Source organism: Bombina bombina, chromosome 5 (assembly GCF_027579735.1).
Source record: "Bombina bombina isolate aBomBom1 chromosome 5, aBomBom1.pri, whole genome shotgun sequence".
Taxonomy (NCBI): domain Eukaryota; kingdom Metazoa; phylum Chordata; class Amphibia; order Anura; family Bombinatoridae; genus Bombina; species Bombina bombina.
This window is the reverse complement of record NC_069503.1, coordinates 445,539,415-445,545,551: the sequence shown is the minus strand read 5'-3', so window position 1 is coordinate 445,545,551 and position 6,137 is coordinate 445,539,415. Positions and strand designations below refer to the sequence as shown.

The 6,137-nt window shown below is 37.5% G+C and overlaps 1 pseudogene; it reads left to right on the top strand.

Moving 5' to 3' along the window:
* Nucleotides 1-5,580: 5,580 nt before the first annotated feature.
* On the top strand, nucleotides 5,581-5,699 carry LOC128661958 (uncharacterized; annotated as a pseudogene).
* Nucleotides 5,700-6,137: the final 438 nt, after the last annotated feature.

Here is a 6,137-nt window from a genome sequence, read left to right as displayed (position 1 = left end):
ATTTTTGTTCAGCTATATCCAACGAGTATAACAATATCCTCCATGTACAGGTTTCTGAGATTTCTGGAACTTACAGGGCCCAAGATAGGGCCTGTCCTTTTACATATACATTTGCCACATTAAGTTTCTGGGCATATGTCCTCCTTAAAACATTATAGCAGCCCAGCAATAAAAATTAACCCATCATGGCATACCATTTTCAAAAGTAGACACACCAGGGTATTTCAAAGGGCCATGTCTTGCCTGTTTGTGAAGCTCCTTAGTCACAACACCTGGCCAAATGTAGTGATCATATTTTTTGTATGCATTTTTTACACAAACACTGCACTTTGGCTGTTTCTGTCATTAACCTTTTATGTTTTGCTGCTATAAAACACACATATTTGTGTTTGGCAATGTCCTACAAGTACAAAAGTACCCCCCATGTACAGGTTTTATGGGGTTTACAGAAGTTACAGGGCCAAATATAGGTCTGCTCATTTACATGGAAATTTGACACATTCATTTTCTGGGCATATGTCCTCTTTGAGACATTATAGCAGCCCAGGAATAAAAATTAACCCATTGTGGCATACCATTTGCAAAAGTAGATACCCCAGGGTATTCCAAAATGGCCATGTCTCATCTTTTTGTGAAGCCTCTTAGTTACAACACCTGGCCAAATGTAGTGGTCATATTTATTGTATGCGTTTTTTACACAAACACTGCACTTTGGCTGTTTCTGTCATCAACCTTTTATGTTTTGCTACTATAAAACACACATATTTGTGTTTGGAAATTTACAAAAGTACCCCCCATGTACACATTTTATGGGTTTTACAGAAGTTGTAGGGCCAAATATGGGGTCTGCCCATTTACATGGAAATTTGGCACATTCATTTTCTGGGCCTTTGTCCTCTTTGAGACATTATAGCAGCCCAGGAATGAAAATTACCCCATTATGGCATACCATTTGCAAAAGCAGACAACCCAGGGTATTTAAAAAGGACTATGTTTAGTCTATTTTTGAAGCCACTTAGTCACTGGCCAAATCTGGCCAAATGTAGTTTTAATATTTTATTTTTAGTTTATCACAAAAACACTGCATTTTCTCTGTTTATATCATCCGTATATGTTTTACTGCTACAATACACCCATATTGGTGTTCAGTGATGTTCCATGAGTACAACAATACCCCCTATGCACAGGTTTTATAGGGTTTAAGGAAGTAACAGGCCCAATATTGGGTCTGCCAATTTACATGGAAATTTGGCACATTGATTTTCTGAACCTATGTTGCCTTTGAGACAGTATGGCAGCCCAGGAATGAAAATTACCACTTAGTCACAACACCTGGTCAAATTTAGTGGTCATATATTTGTATTTGCTTTTTTTCACACAAGCACTGCTTTTTTGCTTTTTGGATCATCATCCTTATATGTTTTGCTGCTATAATACACCCATGAGTACAAAAATACCCCCCCCCCCCCATGCACAGGTTTTATGTGGTTTCAGGAAGTTGCAGGGTCTAATATGGGGTCTGCCCATTTACATGGAAATTTGGCACATTTATTTTCAGAGCCTATGTCGCCTTTGAGTCATTGGGGCATATGTATCAATGTGCGAGCGGACATGATACGAAGTAGCCTATCATGTCTGCAGCACATCGCTACACATTGATAAATGCAGACAGCATACACTGTCGGCATTAATTATTGCACCAGCAGTTCTTGTGAACTGCTGGTGCAATGCAGCCCCCTGCAGATTCACGGCCAATCGGCCGCTAGCAGGGGGCATCAATCAACCCGATCGGACAAGTTATGGAGCAGCTTGATAAATATGCCCCATTATGGCAGCCCAGGAACAAAATTCCCCCGTCATGACATACCATTTGCAAAGTGGATAAATCAGGATATTCTAAAAGGAGTATTTTAGTTGTTTTGTTAAACTTATCATGGCCTTAGAGTGGATGGGCTTAACATATAAAGGGGCAGGACAAGGTCAGGGGAACCATGAAGTTAGGAATACAGAATAAATTTTTTTTAATTAATTTGGAACACATACAGATTGCTTTCAAATTAAAAGTGTGATTAGCTGTGTGATATATTCAAAAGCAATTAGTGACACAGAGGCCAGGTAGAGAGCGGCAGTCAGGGCAATGGTAAATAGAATCCTTCCTCACACCTTTTTTATAGCAGACTCTGCATTTTTTCTAAAGTGTTCTTTTGCAGGCAGTGGGGGAGGTTCCTTGTGGTAAAATGCCTGCTGCAGAGTCGCTGGACATTTTCAGAATGAACTGTGGGAGGATTACGGGTCTGGTTAAACAAAATATCAGATGTTACATTTAACAAAAATTCCAAAAAAGTGTAAGGTTTCCCTGTGCCTGCATTTTTGTATAGCACATATGCATTATACACTGCATAATGTAAAAGGCTACTTTTTTATACCAGGTTCTCGTCTTTCTTTGAATTAGAAACGGCTGCAGGCACCAGTCAGCTAAATGTATCCCCCCATATTTTTGTTGTACTCCACAATGCACTTTTGGTTTAGGATCTGTGCAGATCTTCCCTTTACAGACACTGGCACTGTAGCTTCATCGTGCATTGTGGAGAGCATATACACATCTTTTTTTATCAGTGTACCGAAGGGCCAGTAGCTCATTGTGGCGTGAAGCTGACGTTGTGCCCCTACTTTTCTTTCCATACGTCAGCTTCTGGGGGAAACCTGTGCAATTTTTTCGCGTTGTGCCACAGGCCAGGGTTTAAAAATAACATAAAAATTTTAACGGTTCTGTACTGGTGTAAAAATTATTGAGCCACAAATGGTACCCTTTGGTTAGCAGGGGTAGTAGGAGATCCCACACAATTTTCCCACTTGTGCCAACTGAATCTGGGCAGGCAGGTGGATCTAAGTGGCTATTTTTACCCTGGTAGATGTGAAATTCCCAGATATACCCAGCACTGCATTCACACAGGTTACATAATTTTACACCATAGCGTGACCTCTTGGATGGTATATATTGCTTGAAAAGCAATCTCCCCTTACATTTCATGAGAGACTCATCTATGGAAATGTCCTGGCCAGGGACATAAACTTCTTTACATTTTTGGGAGAGATGGTTTATATTTTAAATAACCTGTCATGCAGGGGGTCATTTCTGGGGGGAGGGGGCACTGGACATTATCATTAAAATGGAGAAACTGCAGCAACTGTTCATATCTATCCCTCTTCATAATCCCTGGAAAAAGAGGGGTAGCCAGGATGGGGTTCTGGCTCCAGTATGAATGTATGCTGGGTTTCTTCACAATCACAAAAAAAAAAAAAAAAAAAAATGAGAAAAAATTGTTCTGATCCATCAAAATGGGAAGAACAGGCGCAAATAATAAAACAAAAATTTGTGGAGAGGGGTTATAAAGAAGAGATGTTGGATCAAAGAATTGATGAGGTAAGACAGTTAGAAAGAAGAACACTCACCAACTATAAGGAGAAGAATAAGGGGAACAAAGACGAAGAAACTCTTAACATCCCTTTAATTACAGAGTATAGTGCAAACAGTAAGATCATAGAAAAGATCTTCCGGAAACACTGGGCACTACTTAAAGACGATGACATACTGGGAGAAAAATTATCTCAGGTACCAAAGTTTGTATATCGAAAAACAAACAACTTAAAGAATAAACTGGCACCAAGCATACAGAAGAAAAATCCTCCAGGAATACAAGACGTCTTTGGGAAAAAGGTTAAGGGATTCTTCCCCTGTCACACTTGCAAAGCATGCAAATGTGGAGTAAAAACGGATGAATTTCACTCCAACAATACCAGAGAAAAATACAAAATTGGAAACCTGATCAGTTGCCAAGATAAGGGAGTGGTCTATTTACTCCAATGTCCATGTGGCCTCCAATACATAGGACAGACATCCAGGCCATTGCGAGATAGGATACGTGAGCATATCCTGCAAATTGAAAAACGCAATATGGATACCCCACTGTATAAACATTTCTCTATGAAACATCAAGAGAATATTAATACACTTAAATATATGGGGATTCAAAAAGTAACTAAGAACTGGAGAGGAGGCAATTACGAAAAGAAGTTACTAACGGCAGAATCCAAATGGATATTTTATTTAGACTGCTTATATCCCAGAGGGTTAAACAACAAAGAGGATCTATCTCACCTTTTAAACCTTAACTAAACTAACTATAATGAGATATAAAGGAAAAATCTCAAAAGCAACCCAGAGAAACTATGGGAATATGTTTAATTTTACTAATCCCATGAGAAGTGCATCTTTTGGCGAAGAACAGTATAATACTGTGTTTGCTTTTATGAATACACGGGTTGTGAAACATGATAACAAGTATCATAATCAACGATCTTCTAAAAAAACTAAATTCCCCTAACTGTGTATGAATACCTCCTGCTATATCCACCTCTCTCTGCATATATGACAAATTTTAAACGTATACCCATATATGGGCATCTTCTGGTTGCATTATGGCTCTATTCCTAATACTCTAGCACTGCTAGCTACATACCCCTCTATAAACTTTGTGATTTAGATAGATTTTCACAAGGTTAGTACCTAAAACATATTTGATGTTCATATTTAAAGAAGACAGCAATTCAATCATTCATATATATAAACTCAGACATAAAACTCTGGATATATAGTACATAAACAGGAACAAATATAATTATAAATTATAATTTAAAAAGAAAAAGGTTTTGGGTGAACTAGGTTAACCCACAGATGCTTTACACTCGTCACTAGGGTACGCTATATGCCACACACCATTGAGTTTGTAATGATAGGTGTCTATTCTAAATTTGAAAAAAGATTTGAGGATAGTTTATCTGATGCTTTTCTATGATTATATAACGCATTAATCAGGGCTAATATCTCTCCAGATAAGACACTACTAGTATAGAGGTCACTTTCCCACTCAATTGGATATTTATGTTAAACAAATAAAGGTTGTTTAATATTTCTACACCACCATCTGGTTCCCATACGTTTCTGTTCCACTTAAAACCTATTGAGGTTTCACCTTGTTTGTATAAAAAACAAACAAAAAAAAACAAACAAAAAAAAAAAAAACATTTCTCTTTATTCTGGATAATAATTCACACCTCAGCACAGACATAGCACTATAGCAAAATCCAGTATATAGAAGACAACAATACAACACCATTAGGAATATTGTAAGGGATATATAATCAGCATAGATTGTGTAATAAGTAAAAGATGAAACTAGCAAGTCCGTCCTTTATATAGAATATGTCTTGTTTCCGCTTTTAATTCTCTTAGATTAGCAAGCATATGTAAAAATTGGCATCTAGAAATGACATCTAAAAATGACACCTTAACATATACGCTAAAATGGCTTTATTATGACAGATAAGGGAATGTTTTAACAACATTCCAACTACTATCCAATGAAATTGAGCCTATTATACACACCCCTGCCCCATCCAATAGAAACCAAGCCCCTACTGAGATTATACCCAATAGAAACAGCTGAAAAACGGCTTGGAGATGACAGTAAACTCTCTTTCTGATCAGATCATGATGAGAAATAGGGCTAATACAGAAATGTCTACAGCCACACTGCGTTGAATGCACCTGATCCCGTCTGATCTTGGAAGTTAAGCAGGGCCAGGCCTGGTCAGTACCTGGATGGAAGACCGCCTGGGAACACCAGGTGCGGTAGGAATTTTTTTTAAATAATAGGTATGAAGTCATAACTAAAAAGGCTGGGTTTGTATATATATTTTTCCAAATCTGGAACACTGTATTCTAACATAGGAATTTTTGTATTTTCTCTGAATAAAAATGACCAAATGCAGACAGAGCTTGATAAAATAAGGATACCATCTAAATGTATTATAATGGATTTTTTAATCACAAATTTTTAAACTATAAACTGTATATTTTAAACACACATTTAAGGTCAGTAAAACAGGAAGTGCTTAACAAACACTTCCTGTTCCACAATTTTATGGCCAGCAATCAGTCTGGTATAAAAAGACCACTACTAACACCATAAAACCAGTCTTGATAAAGGTCTCTTTGTGACCGAAACGCGTCGACTGGTAAGCACAATTTCATTTTCTATTGATCTAAAAACAATCTACACCATCATATCTTTCTT